This window comes from Corapipo altera, unplaced genomic scaffold, assembly GCF_003945725.1.
Source record: "Corapipo altera isolate COAL_440 unplaced genomic scaffold, ASM394572v1 171, whole genome shotgun sequence".
In the NCBI taxonomy this organism is placed as follows: domain Eukaryota; kingdom Metazoa; phylum Chordata; class Aves; order Passeriformes; family Pipridae; genus Corapipo; species Corapipo altera.
Genome location: NW_020884972.1, coordinates 1447634 through 1466448, shown reverse-complemented (window position 1 = coordinate 1466448; position 18815 = coordinate 1447634). Strand labels below are relative to the sequence as shown.

Sequence of the window (18815 nt, the reverse complement as noted above, 5' to 3'; positions counted from 1 at the left end):
GAAGTCTCCCAGCATCATCTTGGGCTGGCATTTTCAAGGATCTCACAGGACATCTACAAGCAAGCTGTGACACCTCAGAGAGAGGGAAGTGGATAAATATCCAGCTCATCAAAACCAATCAAGTTGGGTCTGTGAATAACCTGCTCATGGCCCCGGGGGCTGTTCCAGGGCAGGAGTGACCACTGCAGGTGTAACCCTCATGAACAGGGCTGTCCAACCCTGCAAGCCTGGGCCTGAAGGGGACAAAAACCAGCTCTCAGCAAAAGGAAGCTCGGTAAATTTGAATCACAAACCTTGGAAAAAAAGGCTGACAAAGATCTCGTGATCCGAAGAAATTCGGACCCTTGTCCTGAGACCTGTTGATGTGCAACCCTGAGATATGAACTTGGCTCCAAGAAGAATTAAGAAAGAACTTTTTGAGATGATTGTCAAAACCATGTCTAAACCCCTGCAATCCCTCTATCCCCCATGTCATCCTGCTTGAAGAAAAATTAACTATTTGGAAATTGCAGTAAAAACTTGTGTAACTCCCCAATTAACACAGGTTGTCCCCTTCATTAACACGTCCAGCCCCAAATGACTTTAAAATTGTGTTCTCATGTTCAATAAAGCATTCCAGTTTCTCCATACTGGAATCATGTCTAGCTTTTATATTTCAGACCACCACTTGGGCCGACACCTCCAGCTTGTGTTTTGCTGCTTGGATTTGTCTGAAATGAAAGCTAAACCTTTCCCTGGGATGGCCAAAGGGACCTGGGAGAGCCAGTTCTCAGCACAGAGTGCTCCTGGGTTTGTCCCCTCACCCTCATTTTCAGCCTGGAGAAGAGGAGGCTCAGGGGAGACCTCCTCACTCTCTGCAACTCCCTGACAGGAGGGGGGAGCCAGCTGGGGGTTGGTCTCTTTTCCCAGGCAACCATCAGCAAGACAAGAGGGCTCGGGCTTCAGCTGTGCCAGGGGAGGGTTAGGTTGGAGATTAGGAAGAATTTCTTTGCAGAGAGGGTGCTCAGCCCTTGGAATGGGCTGCCCAGGGAAGGGGTGGATTCTCCATCCCTGGAGGTTTTTAAGGTGAGCCTGGATGTGGCATCAGTGCCATGGGCTGGGAACCACGGCGGGGTTGGATCCAGGGTTGGACTTGATGATCTCTGAGGTCCCTTCCAACTCAGCTGATTCTATGATTCTATGATTCTATGATTCTATGATTCTATGATTAAGAAGCCAAAATTCAGAGCAGCATGTTCTTCACTCATCCTGTGACATCGTGACCTCTCTTGTCTTCCAGAAGCAGCTGATTCTCCTGGGCAGGATGTGTTGTTGGCCAGGGGAGCAGCATTTTGCAGAAAGCTGCTCCAGACCCTCATTCCCAAGTGTAAGTTTGCTCCACTCTATTTCCTGTGCTTGGCATTAACCACTCCCTGGGATATTCATTATGCTGCTCTGAAAAATGAAGTTAATTGATGAATGGAGTGCTGGTTTGCTGCCACTGCCTCTCCATCTTCCCGTGCTGAGCTTCCAGGGTGTAACAGATGTGTGGCCAAGGGACTCGGTCCATCCATCCAGCAGGTCCCTTTGCAGCCTCCGAGCTGTCACTTGCCTTGCCAGCCCCAGAAACACACGTAAATCTGCATTTAGAGCGTTTTTGACCTTGTAAACACTTCAACCAAAGGGCAGGGCTGGGAGGAGAAACGTGTGTGTCACAAATGTGCCCTTAAATGCCCCTTGCAGCAGGATGGATGAGCCAGAATCTGTTCTGTTGAATAAACCGTTAATTTTTTATTTTACTTAGAACTTGTCATTGTTGAAAAAAGCTGTGGATAAATTCTCTTCTGTAAACATCTTAAAAATCGACTTTTCGCGTGTGTTTCAACAGCTAAAAAATATTTTCTGTTCCCTGGAACAAAAATACGACGTAACAAAAAGCTGGAATCACAACCCTGAGATGTTTTGAGGTTTTCTGGGTTGATGTTTACACACTTCAACTCTTTTGTAGCAGTTTGAAGTGGCAAAACAACTTTCCTTTTTACTTTGAAAGTGTTGCAACTTTTATTCCCTTTAAAAAAAAAAAAATAACAGTAAAGCAATTTTGGCTACACTTTTCATGGAGAATTTCAGTTTTTGCCCCCTGGACATGGTGTTACATTACCCATCACGAGGCAACAATCCCAGTGCTGACTAATTGCTGGAAATGCTGATTTATTTATTCAGCCATTGTTTAATGCAAATGCAACTCCTGTGTCTGTGCTGTTGAAACCCTCTGGAGGAATTTCAGCAAATTCATAGCCCTTGTTTCCTGAGCATGAATAACAAAACCTCCTCCATCACTGCCCTGGCTGGTGCAGTTAAAAACCTCAGTGGGAAAGGTCCTTTCTTGCCATGTCTCCTTTTGCTGTAGGACCAGCATCACAAAAAGAGCACTGTCAGTAACAAATACTGGAATAAATATCTCAATTTATTTGTAGCAGAGTCTTCCAACTCGTTCTATTCCAGGCCAGAATTTCTCCCCTATTTCAGATCTTTTTGGACAGCTGCTTTATTCTTAATATTCATCTCAGAAAAGAAAGGGGGAAAACCCTCTTTAGGAAAAATTAAAACAAACAAAAACTGAATGAAAAGATTCAGTGTGTGTTCCAGACCGTGTCTTTCTCCTTTTCATTGCTGTCTTTGACACTCAGTGGATTAATGCTCCATCCTTTGCTCTTTTTGTCCCTTGCTCTTTCTCTGAAGTGCAAGATACAATAATTTTAATACCTAATACATTGTGGTAGCTCAGGTTCTGTACAGCATTATGTTGACCTTTTCAGTATTCAGTATTTTGATTACCTGGTGATCTTTTCCCGCCTGGAAGGTTAGTGAGGTTTTTAAACATGAGAATGCAGTGAACAGGCAGAGGAAACACCAGAACACACCTCAAGACACAACAAAGCTGCTGCTACAATTTGCAAACTGCAGGACACGTGCAAATATTTGCTATTGCCTTTTATCAGCTTGCCAAAGAGAATAGAAACTGAGGAACAGACTGCTCTGGAAGGACAGCAAAAGTGATGGAGATTGAGGGCTTGATTTATAAGGAGACATTAAAGTGACAAAGTGTGAATGGCTCAACTGAGCAGTTTTTAAAATTGGACTATGGAAGTTGACTGAGAGCAGTTGAGAGGTCCCTGTATCCACAGGGAAAGGTGGGTTAGGGGCCTCCAAGGGGACAGGACTTCCAGAGGGGGATAAAACAGCAGAAAGAAAAATTGGAGAGGAATAATTCCAAGAGAATGTGGGAGGTTGCAGGGCACTGTTGGCTGTTTGTCCCTTATGGGCAGTGAAGGGGGTTAAAACCTTCCTGGGTGGCTCTTGGTGAACTACTGAACAGTAAGTCCTGGCTTAAAAGCTGCTGCTGGGTCAGCTCACACTTTGAGTCTCCCTGTTTAGAGCTGTCAATAAAAGCCATAAATCACTGATTCTCCTCAGAACAAGAAGGGCTTTTCCCTTTGGAGAAAACAGTGTGGGCAAGGTGGTGTGTGAACCCCGGGCTGTGGGATCAGGGTTTAGCTGAAATATTCCCTGTCCTGGGGGCTGTGTGTGCCCTGGGAGGGTACAGTGGGTCGTTGCTCAGCCTTCTGACCCAGGTTTACAGAGCCTGGCCAGTTTGCTGGAGCCAGGCACGGAATGGGACACAGGGAAACTGCTTCTCCTGGGAGTAGGATCAGCTGCTTTGTCAGGGATGTGGCTTTCCATCCCCAGTACACCCCCAGTGCTTTTCCAGGAAATAAAAGATGTCATCTTACATCCATACCAAACTGTATTTTCCTCTTTCCTAGAGTTTATCACAGGCATACTTTGCAAAACCACTTTTTCTTCCTGTTTAATATCCTGCTGATGTTCTCAGCCTCTGCACCGCACTCTAAGAATATTTTCCAGCGTTCATTAATCCACATGCTGGTGTCATTCATATGCTTCTCTTTAAAGCTGTTGTAATAGGTGAGAAGTAGATAAAAGAGGCCTGGGGAGGTGATTCAAAGTTTGCAATCATCTTTTGTTTGTTCAGTGCTGGTGGAGCTCCAAAGCACTGAGGAATTATCTCACTGTCTGTCTGTTGTTACTCAGACTGTTGCAGGGAAGATGTTTATAACAACTGCAACACGGGAAAGCTGCTGATGGAATGAGTCCTGAGTGTTAAGTCTTTCTTTAAAGATCCTTAAAAAATTATTCTTTTTTTTCCTTTTTAAGAAGCTTGTCCTCTCAATCTGGCAGGGGAGGAGGTAACTCTCTCCCAGGAGTTTGCAATCACCTTGTCCGTGTGGAAGTAACCACCTGAAATGAAGAGGTTTGCTTTGGGCAGAGCTGGGGGTAGGAGCCTGGCAGCATTTTTCCATGGAAGTAAAACGTGGAAATGTACCTGCAACTGAGAGAAGTCTTCAAATATTTATTTTATTTGTTTCTCCCTTTGAAAACACCTCTCTACGAGGAGGCACAATTTATACGACTGCTTTGGAGATTCTGGCTGAGAGAAGCTGGGCTGTATTTATGGTGGGGCCTCAGGGGCCAAGACACCTTGTTCAGTTGAAGTAAATCAGGCTCTGCCAGCCCCTGATCTCAGCCCCCAAACTGACACCCCCCCACTGAGGGTCTCCACCTTTATTTTCCATCCTCTGCCCCCCTGCCCTGTGTGGCCTCGCTCAGTTTATCCCTCCACTTTCCTCTCCAGCTCACGGACTGGCAGCTTGGGGCAACAACAGTTTCTGTCCACATGCCTTGGGGTCTTTTGGGTCTTTTATATATGCCAGTAATTTACTATATTAGAGACAAAATTTACTGTATTGGAGCCAGTGTTGGGGTCGTTCACCTGGTGTTGGCAGCATATGAATTCAGAGCTGACCTGCCCACCAAACACATCTTAGGACACACTTTGCTTTAGAGGGCTTGTCTACAGTTTTTAGGTGTAGCCTTGCTCTTTAATATGGGCTATGCTACTCTGGGCAGTGACCATGTTGATTTGGGTGATGTACACACTGGTTTTACCCACTGATTTCACTTTCTGTTCAGTGAAAGGTGTCCAGCACAGAGTTGCTTCAGACTATTGATGCAGGAAATTACTGTGGAGTAAAGGCTGCTACCAATGCATGCTTTAGCTCAGTCCTAGAGCAATACCTGATAAAGGGCATTATAATCTTGTAGGACTTTTATTTCTGCCTCTTTTTATGTCCCTGTGCCACTTGCAATTAAAACATCAGCCTTTGCAAGTGTCACTTCTGGATGTTATTCCTCCTCAGCCCTATTTGTATGCTGGATTTTTTAGGACTTATTTACCTGTCCTGGGCCAAAAGCTTCATTTTCACTGTCTGGCTGGTACCTGCAAAGCTTGGTGGCATCAGGGCATGATTTTACTAGTGGTTTTGGACACCTTTGCCTGTAGCAGAGATGTTTTCTGTGTGCTGAAGGAGGGACAGTGAGTGGAGGGAAATCAAGAAAGACAGCTCTAAAACTCCTTGAAGTATTCAGAGTGCTCCAGCAGGAGTTTGGAGATGCAAAGTGCCAGAGCCTGTGTAACTACTCGTGCTTTGGTGCCTCCAACACCCACCTCAACCCCCTCACTGTGTTTGGAGAGGAGGAGGCTCCTGGCTGGATGTGTCTCAGCTGGGGTTGTGTACAGCTTTGCTCTGCTGTACAATACTCCTGAGACAAGAAAATAAAGTGTCAGGACCTGCTGATGTCCCTGTTCCATGTGTCCCACGGGTCTGGAAAGGGCAAAATCCTTCCAAAAACCAGCATCTGTTAAATGAAGGGAGCTGGTCAGCCCTGAGGTGTCTTCCTTTATTTCCCACCAGCAAGAGCCCCCTGTGCTTGAAATGCAGTTTTCCTGGCACTGGGAATCTCAGCTGAGCTGAAGGGTTTGCCCACAGGAGAGGGACTCCAATTCCAAAGCAGAATCCAGCCAAGGGTCCCCTCGTGAGAGCAGAGTTTTTTCAGTGGTATCTAATGGAAAAGTGACAAGTGGGATGGGATTCCCTGCCCATTCTCCCCCCAAGTAGTGCCCAAACTGGGTGACCTCTGCCACTGGGACTTGTTTAGAAATGAGCCTGAAGCATGAAGAGGATGAAAAGTGGGAGGACAAACCTCAGGAGGGTTTTAATTTGAGAGCCCAGCACTTGCCTTTGCCCCACGAGCAGAGCTGAGCTCGAATCAGTGACCCCAGAGTGGCATTAAGGGAAGAAAAAGCAGCTTTTCCCAAGGCCTGGGAACAATGAAAACATGGCAGAAGCTTTGGATCCAGTTATAATTCTGTGATGATTAATTAACTCCACTGTTTGCTTTGAAGCAAATATTTCAAGCAAATTCCTTCCTTTTAGCATTTTTGCCAGTTATTAATTTGAAGTGGCATTAATGTGGGGTTTCTTCAGTACTGAGTTATAAGCATATAACTAATTTTTACTTGTGTTTGTTTAGTCATTAAATTTTTACTAAAATCCAGGGCTAAAAGGCTGTTTAGCAGCAATTCCAGCTCCTTTTAAAGGAGGAAATACAGGGTCACACAGAACTTCTGAGCTGATTGTGGGATTTGTTTTAATGCCCCAAATTATTCATTAGGGTAAAAATGCTCTGCCAGTAGAACATGTTAAGCTGCACACCAGAATGGGCAGATAAATGTGAGATATTTGTTGGTTTTGTGGCTTTTTCTTTGATTTTTGCCATAGCTTGAGCCCACTGTGGTTTTGAGATGCTGCCTCCAACAGGATCTGTTTGAAATTGGAAATTTGTTTTATACTGTAGAAGAAACATGACTGAAAAGAAAACAGATCTGCAATTTAGGCTTCATCATTAAAGCTGGTCAGGAATTGTTCTGGGGGAATACTGATATCTCAAAGTGAAATTAAGGACTTGGAAAAAATTAATTGACGATCAAAGGTTCATTCAAAATAAAGTTTGTATGGATTTCCAGTTAGAATGAAATTAATCTCTGTCAATATGAGTAGGCAAGTTTAAGGTCCTGTTCTTTGAGTGTTCTTATGGCTCCTTTTATTCTAAGATACAAAGCAATTTATCTGACCTGCATTAGAGTGGGATGAATCTGCCTGTGAAGGGCCTATTTCTTTCTTTCCTTTTTTAAACCAATTCTATAACCCAATGAATAAGTAACCTGGGTGAAATTTCTCCTTCTTTTATTTAACTAAACTTAGAGGAAAATTGAGATTTTGTAGTTTTATCCTGACTTAGCAGAGAAATCATTTCATTTGGTGAATGTTTTGTAGGGCAACAAAGCACTTGGTGGTTTGTCTCTACCCAGGGCTCATTTAATTCCCCAAGTGCTGGATGTTTAAAGTGACAATAAGACTTGGGACTGAGCTTTAGGCAGTGATCAGTGTTGTCACCCTCATCCCCTCACTGGAATTGAGACAGAGAATTTAAGTGATGTGTCCTAGACTGGACAGTGAATCCAAGCTCAAAGCTGAGATTAGACCTTCCTTAAACAGGGAATATTTGGAGAAATATTAAATATTTAGAGGAATATTAAAAATGTCCCATGTGGGTCCTTGACCAAGGTAAGGCTCAAGGATTTATCCAGAGCACAACAGTCCTGGGGGAGGGGGCGGACAGGGAGTGTGAGGAAGAACTTTCTAAATGCCAAGGAGTCAGGATTAAAGCTTCCTTTCTGGAGAGAGGGCTGGGATTTCCTGGATGGTCCTTGGTGAGCTGGAATGTGCCATGGAAACCCTGACAAGGGAGGTGGTTGGCAGCCCTTGTGTTGGGTCAGATTCCTGCTCGCTGCTCATCGGGATTTAGTTCCGAGTCTTGGTCTCTCCTGTAATTTGGGTGTTCAAGCCCTTCCCTCTGCTATTGAGAGACCTCATTCTGTGTAGAATTGCCCACGCTAAAGCTGCTGGGAAAATCCAGCTGCTTTTTCCGTGTGTCCTCAGTGAAGGAGCTGCCCCTGTCCCAGGGATGTGTCAGGATCATGCTCTGAGCTCGTGCAGAGCCAAGTGCTGCCCTTGGGGTCTGATCTGGGGCGATCCCAAAAGGAGAGAAAACCTCCTCCCTCAGGCTTCCTTGTTCCCACACCATTCTCCTTTACTTCTGTGTCAGTAGTAGGTGTATTGGTAACAAAATAATGCCATTTTCAGGGAAGCTGCCCTTGGGACAACGTTTCAGTTCTCCAAATACCTCTGACCTCTGCTCACTCCTCCCGTAGGCTGTGTTGCTGTGTCCCTTTTAATGGGCAGGGGAGCTCTGCTGTGCCTCCAGCACATCTCCAATAATTCATTGCAGTTTATATATAAAACTGGATATAGAGAGGAGGAGGCAGAGAGGAGAGGGCTCTTGTGGGATTGAAGGCAATTCTTATGGACTGAAGGCAATTCTTATGGATTGAAGGAAGTTCTTATGGATTGAAGGCAATTCTTCTGGATTGAAGGCAGTTCTTATGGACTGAAGGCACCCAGTGCTCTGTCAATGGTCTGGTTTTTAGAACTCCTCTTAGTTTGCCGTGGCCCACGTGAAGAGCACCGAGTTCCCAGCACAGATTCTGTGGAGAGCAATCCAGAGGAAATGGTTCAGAGCTGAGGCAGAGAGAGCACAGATTCAGTGGCATTTATAGATTTGTCCTGAGATGGAGATATTGGGAGAAATATAGCAGGGGAACCTGTTCCTGCAGTGCCTCTTCCCACAATTCATGTGCCAAAGGACACAGCACTGCTCCCCAGCTCCACATGGATTTGGGAGGTGCTACCTCACCTCAGCTCCTCTAACACACACAGAGGTTCTGAAACCATTGCTTGTGCACAGGACAGTGATTATAGTGAAAGCTATGGGTTGTTGTTGGGGTTTTTTGAGGTTAGGGAGGTGCATTAATAAAACTTGTCCTTGTTTTATATTCCCTCTATGCTGAGATTTTCACTGCAGAAGTCCCAGGGTGCCACTCATGTCTGCATTTGTATTTCCAACATGGTTATAAAACCAACTTTTCCAGCTTTATTTAAAGGATTATTTGGTCAGGAATGTTTCAAAGAAACCCTTGCTGTCATTTGTTCCTGGGCTGATCACTGCTGGCACTGAGAACGTGGCCTCTGGTTCACAGTCTGGGTAAATTCTCAAGCTGAGGTTGATCTGCTTTTTTCACACTAGAGAAATAAAGTTTTTAAGACTGTTTCTTTTCTAGCAGGGTTCTAGGAGGGTGATTTGCAGTTTTTAAATTCTTGGAGCAATATTCAAGTTCGTCACTTCTCTGGGATATCACCTTCTCCAGGTGGGGCCACTGCTTCCAAATCCAGCTTTTTCAAACCTTAGGATGGGATTATTTTGCTCCCCATTCGAAACCTCATGGTAACCTATAATAAATGAGAGCAATTTCTCACTTTCAGGATTTTTTGCAGCACTCTACATTAAAAGTTATTCTTGCAGGGACCACTTTCAGAACTAGAAAAAGAGCAGTGTCCTCTTAAGGGGCTTTAAAATATCAAGTAAATAGGATGTGGTCATGCATAGAGTGAGACTCATCTAATGCTGCTTGAACAAACCTCTACAAGAAGCTTTTAGCTCTTCAAAACTATGACTTGCTTGCATTTATTTAATCAGAATCGTAGAATATCCTCAGTTGGAAGAGATCCACAAGGATCATCAAGTTGAACTCCTGAGTTAAAGAATAATAATTCTGCTCAATTAAAGAAATTATTTGAATTGATGGAAGCTTGTCTGCCATCCTCTTTCATGCCACATTTTGCCCTGAGAAGAGAGATTTCAGTAGGAATTTCTTTGTTCATACAGTGGGTTTGTGCTTTCAGTAGAATTCAGGTTTGGTGAAGTAACTTGCCTTTTCTTTTTAATGTTGATTTATGTGGGATTATTTACATGAATAGGATGGTCTGAATTCTTCATGCATACCTTGTAAAAGTTCTTTAGGAACTGGGTACCACACAGTCATTTTATTTCTGTTTAATCCACACCAGGTTTGTGCATCCTCTTCCCATTTCAGAACCAGTATTATTTTCTCAGTTAATAGCACGTCCTGCTCTGTGTATATATTTTAAAAGTCAGATGATAAAACAGTTTTCATCATCTCCAAGTGCCAATAGATCTTGTTGGAGACAAATTTACAGCTATTACATTTTTGTGCTTGTGTCAGCTAACCTTGGCAAACAGGGGCCCTCTTGCTATTGGGATGAAACTTATAAATCTCTGCTTTCCCACTTTCTCTTCCTCCTGGTTTTGGAACCTTGTTTTAGACCTTGTCTCCTCCTTTATTCATGGCAGCCAGAGTGTCCTGTGGCTCGAAATTTCTTCAAGGACCAGGGGGTAATATTTCAACCCTTTTTTATCCTTTTTCTAAAAAATTTATTTCCCTCTCTTGCCTTGATGCATAAAAAAAAAGTGTGAACAGCTTCGTGACGGCTCCGGAGTCACAGTTTGGATATTTGTTTATTGGCAGTAATTTCCAGAAACTGAAAGTAATCTCCTAATGCTTCCACTCCAATGAATGGTTTGATCAGTAAGAGTCCTTGGTTCATTTTATTTTCTACCATAATCCTGTTGTTCAGCATCTCTGAGGAGCAGTTTTTCTCTGTGCAGCCCTTGCAGTAACTCCTGCAGCACAGACTGAGAATTCTTCTGTCTTGGGACCCCTTTTTTGCTTTCTTTTCCCCCACGTCTCCAAAATTTACAGGAAATCTTTCAGGGTATGAGAAATGTTATTGCATTTAATGAAAGATCTGCTGTAAGACAAGAAGATCTGCAATAAAATAACCCACCTTAGAGAGAAGTGAAAACTTCCTGCCAAAACTTGGTGTAGCTTCCAAATTTTTTGGTTCTTACATAATCTAAGAAAAAAAAATAAAATGTTGAATGTATTTTGTTACTTTTGTTGTTGTTGTTGTTGGTTTTTTTCAACTCTGTTTTTAAAAATAAAAGTGAACAACGGATTGACATGATAGCTGACATTTTATAACCTCAGAATGGTTTGAGCTGGAAATTCCTGAAGTACAAAGGCAGATTTATCCAGGCTGGGTGGGGGGAATGTGCAGATGTCAAATACAACCACGAGGTAGCAAATGCACTTGGGGTATTTACACAGAATAATTCCCAGTGTGGGCAATCCCAGATAATCCTATTCAGGAAGGGCATGGAATCCACACAGAACAGCCAAATCCAGGCTTTTAACTCTTTGTCTGGCAACAAAGATACATTTGTCCAATAATTCAGTGTTATTGTTGTATTTTAGTCACAGGGTTGCAGGAATTTTTATAAGGTAGAGCTGTTTATTTTAGGTCTGAGAATGTAGAATTACATTCAAATAAGCTCCTTCACTGCTGCAAGAAGTAACTTATTAGCTAAGGAATTCTGTTCTGAATAGGCAAAAAGAGAGGAAAATACTAAGATATGTAGGTCCACCTGTAGCAGTCACTTTATGGCAGCAGGTTTAGCTGGGATATTAAATATTATTGATGCTTGTTAATACCCTCTGATGAAGATTTGTTTGCTCTCCTTCCTCTGACAAGGTTTTTCCAGAGACTCAAAGGACCAGCTCAGTTCAGATGTTTCCTCTCTCCAGGGCAGCACAAGAAAAAGGAGAAGTGGAATTGAGGTTTTCACCTGGTAAAAAAAACCAAAAAACAAAGAGGAGGGAAAGCACGTGGCTTCTCCAGTTTGAAAATGAAGTGTAACATTTGAAACTTGCAGCAGTAAAGGGGGATTTCCTGGGTTTTTCCCCCCTTGATGAAAGAATCACAATAATTTCCAAGAATCACAATAATTGTAATTTTCAACAAAATTGTGGTTTGAATGTGGTTCAGTGCCTGTTACAAATTTACAGAGAAGGCTTTCAGATTCTTAACTAGCACTGGATTTTCTAACTCCAGCTGGGATAGGAGGTGGCTTCATGAAAATGAATTTGTTTTGCCATAATTTCTCACCCTTTTTGAGAGCTGTAGAGGTTTGTTCATAGGCAAAGTGCTGTTTTGGAGGATTTGGTGGCTGCAAGTGGCACTGCAAGGTTCTGTGAGCAGTGACATCTCTCATTATTAAGCTTATGCACATACACAGGAGCTATAGGTGAGGTTCCCCTTTGGTGCTACTCTCAATTTGGAGAAGAAATATTAATGGAAATAACAGTGGGATCCTCTGGAAGGAGCTTCCAATGTCTTTTCTTAGCTCTTTTCTTACTTCAATGCTTTTCAAAGGTTTTTTCTCGACTTTTGCTGACGGGAGGTGTTTGAAGTTGAGTTACCCCAGTGCCTGACATCTCTGTCCAGAACACAGACCCTCACATGAAATCATTGCCAGAGGCCTTTATTTATGGGAAATGCAGGACCCCCAAACCTACTGGGATGAAAAGACAACTGTGCTAAGAAACTTTGGGAGGGTTCCTGGTTGATGTTCTGCTCCCTTGGCTCAGACTCGTGGGTTTGCACTCACCCTGAGTGATTCACCTGCTCTTCCTCTTGCCATACAAATGAATAATTTAGTAAATTAGTCATGATTAATAAACACTCTCCCCTCCTTGTCACCCCATAAGGGGTGGAAGTGCTGCTTGTCTGCTTTTTACTGCTGACAAACTGAGACTTTTCTCCTTGCCCAGGGTGGGGTAGGTTTGTACTGGGGCAAACTGGGCTTGGCCAGGTCTGGAGCAACCCAAACTTTCCCTTTCAGGCTCCACAAATCTCTTTTCCCTGTTATCAAATCACCTCTAAAATATCTGAATGTGAAAGAAAGCAACAGGCAAACCTTCATTCTTTGAGGGACTTGGAGGGAAACATAGTTAATAGAGATGAGGAGAAGGCTGAGGTACTTAACACTTACTTTGCCTCAGTTTTTACCAGTAGGACAGGTGGCCCTCAAGGCAACCGGCCTCTGGAGCTGGTAGACAGAGATAGGAAACCAAATAGCCCCCTTGTATTCCAGGAGGAAATTGTTAGTGACTTACTGAGTCATCTGGATCCTCACAAGTCTATGGGACCAGATGGGATCCATCCTAGGGTAATGAGGGAGCTGGCAGAAGAGCTTACCAAGCCACTCTCCATCATCTTCCAACAATCCTGGCTCACTGGGGAGGTCCCATATGACTGGAAGTTGGCAAATATCACCCCAATCCATAAAAAAGGCTGCAAGGCTGACCCTGGTAACTCCAGGCCTGTCAGCCTGACCTCGGTGGCTGGCAAAGTTATGGAGCAGATCATCCTGTGTGAAATCACACAGCAGCTACAGGATGGACAAGGGATCAGACCCAGCCAACATGGGTTTAGGAAGGGCAGATCCTGTTTGACCAACCTGATCTCCTTTTACGATCAGGTGACCCGCCTGGTGGATGAGGGAAAGGCTGTGGATGTGGTCTATCTGGACTTCAGCAAAGCCTTTGACACTGTCTCCCATAGCATACTCCTGGAAAAGCTGGCAGCCCATGGCTTGGACAGGGGCACTCTGTGCTGGGTCAGGAACTGGCTCAAGGGCCGGGCCCAGAGAGTGCTGGTGAATGGGGCTGCATCCAATTGGCGACCGGTCACCAGTGGTGTTCCCCAGGGGTCAGTGCCGGGCCCAGTCCTTTTTAACATCTTTATCGATGATTTAGATGAGGGGATTGAGTCCATCATCAGCAAATTTGCTGATGACACCAAATTGGGAGGGAGTGTCGACCTGCCGGAAGGCAGGAGGGCTCTGCAGAGGGATCTGGATAGACTGGAGAGATGGGCTGACTCCAATGGAATGAAGTTCAACAAGGCCAAGTGCCGGGTCCTGCACTTTGGCCACAACAACCCCCTGCAGCGCTATAGGCTGGGACAGAGTGGCTGGAGAGCAGCCAGGCAGAGAGGGACCTGGGGGTGCTGATCGACAGGAGGCTGAACGTGAGCCAGCAGTGTGCTCAGGTGGCCAAGAAGGCCAATGGCATCCTGGCCTGCATCAAGAACAGTGTGGCCAGCAGGAGCAGGGAAGTGATCCTTCCCCTGTACTCTGCACTGGTGAGGCCACACCTGGAGTATTGTGTTCAGCTCTGGGCCCCTCAGTTCAGGAAGGACATTGAGGTGCTGGAGCGGGTCCAAAGAAGAGCAACGAGGCTGGTGAAGGGACTGGAGCACAAGTCCTATGAGGAGAGGCTGAGAGAGCTGGGGTTGTTCAGTCTGGAGAAGAGAAGGCTTAGAGGCGACCTCATCACTCTCTTCAACTACCTGAAGGGAGGTTATAGCCAGGTGGGGGTTGGTCTCTTCTCCCAGGCAACCAACAATAGGACAAGGGGACATGGGCTCAAGCTCTGCCAGGGGAGGTTTAGGTTAGATGTTAGGAAGAAATTCCTTACAGAGAGGGTTATCAGGCATTGGAACGGCCCTACCCAGAGAGGTGGTGGATTCACCATCCCTGGAGGTTTTTAAAAAGAGATTGGACGTGGCCCTTAGTGCCATGATATAGTAATTGGAGTTGGATCAGGGGTTGGACTTGATGATCTTGGAGGTCTTTTCCAACCCAATCTATTCTATGATTCTATGATTCTATAATTCTTCCCTGGCACTGAGTTTTTGCCATTCAGTCTGTTCCTCCTCATTCTCACACCAGGAACAAAGACCAAGGTGCTGACTTGTGCAGAAGAAAAACACATTACAAGTTTCTTGTTATGCTGTCATTGCTGGGGGAATCATCTTCTCTTCTGAGAATTAAATACCATGAAGGTTATCAAATAATCTCCATATATCCTCACAAAATCTCCAGGGACCTTGTGTCTAAATAAACCCACAAATAATAATTGGGCAGCAGAGATAAAAATAAAAAGCAGATACTAATTTTTTTTGCTGGATTAAATTTTTTTTTCAATTTACTCATGCAAATATTCTGAAGTTAATGATGTTTTCAGTGACAGCAATAACAATATTTCTAAATCAGACCACTGAGTCCTGGTTTTGTTCCATTTACTTGGGCCCAGATAATAAATTTCTTCTAACAACCAAATGTGGGCTCACTCATGACCCTCTGCTTACTATATGTGTTTTAATTCTATTTTAAAATGTCAGGCAGGTTTGTTTTATCTTAGAGATACAGCAGTTACTTGGATGAAGCATCACAACCTCCCTCACAGGGAATTCTCCAGGGAATTCAAGTGCTGAGGATGCAGCAGGTTTTTTTTAAAGCTCGTTTATGTATATGAGTTAACTTAATTTTTATCACCAAGTACAGGCTGGGCAGAATTCTAAGCACAATTCTCCATCATTTCTGCATGGATGCAGGGCTGCAGAACCTATTAATAACAAGCACAGGAGAGGAAATTCCTGCATGAAAGAGAGAGTTTGGCTTGTTATTGTCAGCCCAAATTCAAGCCCTTCTACTGAGAGTTAATGAGAAATAACAGACCAAGGGGCAGGGATCACATTTGGGGTTTGATCCTGTGGTTGTTCCCTGGGCATGAATTACATTATGGGTTTGAAAAGCTGAAGAAAAGCTTCAAGTAACATTTTAACCTGTTCTAAACCAAGGTACTGTTTATGTGCCTGGTTAAATGTTACATACTACCATTATTCTGATTGAAATTATTTCTGCACTTTCATTCTGATGTAAAATGAGTCAGTCACAATGGATTGATGGGAATTAGACCCCGATGTATTTATGAGGAGGAGCTGGCTGCTGGAAATGGGTTTTTCCTTAGAGGTTCTTTGAATTGGTTCAGAAGGGGATAATGCACTGAGTGAAAATGGGAAGTGGGAGAGACTTTCAGGTGCTGGTGGCTGCTCTCTTTGCCTGGCCCCCAGTCTTTATCAGTGTAATAAATGATCCTGCACTGTGTGTTTCCTCTCTGTGGAATGGCCAGGGGCTTCATTTCATGCTTCATTCCCAGCAGCTGCAGGGGTTTCACAGAGTCAGCACCCGGGGAACCACAACCCCATGTTCATGGCCTTTGGGGGACACCTCACACATGGCTCCATTTCCACCTCTGGGCACCCCAGGAACGGGCTGACGTGGCCTTGGGGGGGAGCAGAGGCTTTGTGTCTGCAGCCACACGGTGGGAATTTTTATTGGATCAGCCAGGTTTCATTCAGGACATGCACTGGCTTTGCAGGATCACACGGAATTGGCGCTCGTGGCCTCAAGAGGGACGTTGGGATTTTGGAAGGAGAGAAAAAGATGTTCATTTTAGAGGAGGGAAGCCAGTTCCTCCACAAATCCAGGAGGATGAATAGTGTTACTGTGGAATGTTGTGATGGACTGAACATCCACCTTCTTTTTGCCTCTAAGGAGGTGTTTTCTGAGTTCTAAGGAGGTGTTTTCTGAGTTCTAAGGAGGTGTTTTCTGAGCTCACCCTTCCCAGTTCTCCCCTTTTCTCATTCTTCAGACCTGCAATTATTTACTGCTTACCCTCCAATTTCCAAGAGCAATTGAGTTTCTTTCTACACAGCATCAATGGTGTTCAAACAATTAAATGAAAAGGTCTCTGAATATCTCAAAGATGAGGCATTTATACTTTTTCTTATCATTGCCACCCATCCCACCGAATTAGGAAGCCAAATTCCAGCTCAAACCCCAGGTAGCTTTTTTTCTTCTCTTATCAGAACAGTTTCACAGGGTGAGCTGCTTTAACTGGAATGTGAATGGCTTTGGGGGGAATAGGAACAATTATCTAGACAGATCTGATCGTGAATAAGCCAAGGAAAGGCAAAGAACTGAGCATCTTTTGTCTCATACAAACAAATGAGCTCCATCTGAAGATTTAAGCAATCAGATTTGCATAATGAACATGTTTATGCCACATTAGAGTCACCTGGTTTACAAATTCAGGGAGCATTTCCCCACCATTATCTGCTGTCATAGTGGAAAAATGAAACATTTGGGTGAAAACAGTTTGCAAGGCAATGGGAATGCATTTCACTTTGTGCTTTTTAACAGCTGATCTTCAAGAAGTTTTTCTTAATTAGGGCTTGAATATGTTGGATTAGTGCCTGAAGCTTTTAGGGATTTGGGCAGGTGTGAATCCTCTTCCAGGTTACTTGAACTGAGCCCCTGCCTCTCTTCTGTACTTTCTGATATTTCTGTCTCATTTTCTGTTTTCTGTGAAGAGCTTTTCCACACAGTTAATTTTTTATTAGTATTATTTTACAGCACTGTCTCATGCAATAGTGTTTAGATTCCAGCACGGTCCCTTCGGCCTCATTTTAGGCAGATTTTCAGGAGCACAAAGCAGAGTTTATGCACTTGCACATCGAAAATCCTGCAAATACCACTGTGCTGTTTGGGCAACCTGTTCAAATCGAGGGTTTTCATTAGTTACTGGGGGATGTGCTTCCCTTGTAGCCCTAATTAATTTCTCTGTGACCTCTAGAAAGTCAGTTCTCAAAATATGAGCCATATCTGACATCCTCATTCCATACTGTTCCCTCACTGAGTGGGAGGTTTAACATTACCTCTTTCCATCCATTTTGCTCAAAAAATCCATGGATCCTACAAAGGTTCCTCCCCCTGACTCTGGGCTCTGCTCTGCAGGTTTTAATATGTTACTTTTACTCCTGTGGTTTGTGTTTCATCCCCTCAAACTTCAGCCTGGGGGGTCAGTGTAAACCAAGCTTATCAGTGATGGGACAACAGAGTTTGGGCCGTTGGAATTTGCAAAAAAATGCCTTTTGTTTTTGTGGTTTTGTTTTGTTTGGGTTGGGTTGGATTTTTTGTTTGATTTGTGTTTTCTTGGTTTTTTTTTTTTTTTTATGTGTGTTTTTTTGTTGTTGTTTGTTTTATTTTTTGGGTTTTTTTTTTTTTTGGTTGGTTAGTTGGTTTTCTTGTTTTTTTTTTTTTTTTCTTTCTTTTTCTTTTTGTTTTTGTTTTTGTTTTTGGTTTTTTTTGGTTTTAGGGTTTTTTTGTGGGCAGAGGCTTAAAAACCTTTTCTGGAAAATTCCAACCGGGTCACAAAGAAATCACTTTCAAATTCAGGTCACACTGCTCAGTTTTGCCTCAGGTCTGTGTGTGTGTTTCTACACACCAAAAAAAAGAGGAGAGGTTTAGTCTGTGCAAGGAGTACACAGACTTGTTCCTTCAAGGCTTACAATCCATCCTCTCCACAGGACTGTGGGGCACAGCAGCTCTTGGAGCTCTCATGCCATGAAAATGGTCCATTATTCTTTTAAAAATCCATATTTTACCAGCACAGCTCAGATGTGCCCAGTTGTGTTGCAGGACACGATGCTGAGATGCTTCACAGGAGCCTGTTGTGACCCCCCAGCTGGAACCAGAGCTGTCATGTCCTTGTAAAAGACAATCCCCAACACGTTCAGGATTTGCCAGCCAAAAGATTTTCATGTTCAAGTTTCAATTCTGACCACTCACATGTCTATTTTCGTGACCAGACTCTCAATGGGATGATGTATCTTTAATTCACTGGGGATTAATGAGCAACTGTGAGTAAGTCGTGGCTTCTGTGGGTCAGTGGCTGAAATGAGAAGTCAAATAACTTCATTTCTTGTCCAGGTATTGGATCCTCTTCTCTTTCCAATATTTAACTTTTTAGTCCTTTTGTTGTTTTTTTTTACAAAAAGAAATGCAGACAAAACATCCTAAAAACTAAAATACCCGCAGAGAGACGGAAAAAAGAAGAAACCACCTCTAACAAAAATTGACATAATTTATGCAAATGATTGAATTTCCCCTCTAGATATTTTCCCTTCCTTTCAGGCATGTTTGAAGCATGTTTTGGTGCTCATCTTTTCCCTCCTCCTCATGCTTTCTGCATAGCACTTTTCAGGGGATTTGCTAAAAATAAGTTTCCAATTCAAGCTCTCAGTACCTGAGGGTCAGGAGACTGGATTTTTTTTTTGATTTTTTTTTTCTTTCCTTTTTGTTGCTCTGGCTGGAGGTAGAAATCCCAGTGACAGAGCCACTCCTGC

The 18815-nt window shown here is 43.7% G+C and overlaps 1 long non-coding RNA gene across 1 annotated transcript; it reads left to right on the top strand.

Moving 5' to 3' along the window:
* The first annotated feature begins 609 nt into the window (after positions 1-609).
* On the top strand, positions 610-11625 carry LOC113957578. The gene is made up of 3 exons (XR_003531218.1): positions 610-789; positions 1280-1366; positions 11472-11625. It is a non-coding gene; the product is annotated as an uncharacterized LOC113957578 (long non-coding RNA).
* The last annotated feature ends 7190 nt before the right edge of the window (positions 11626-18815 follow it).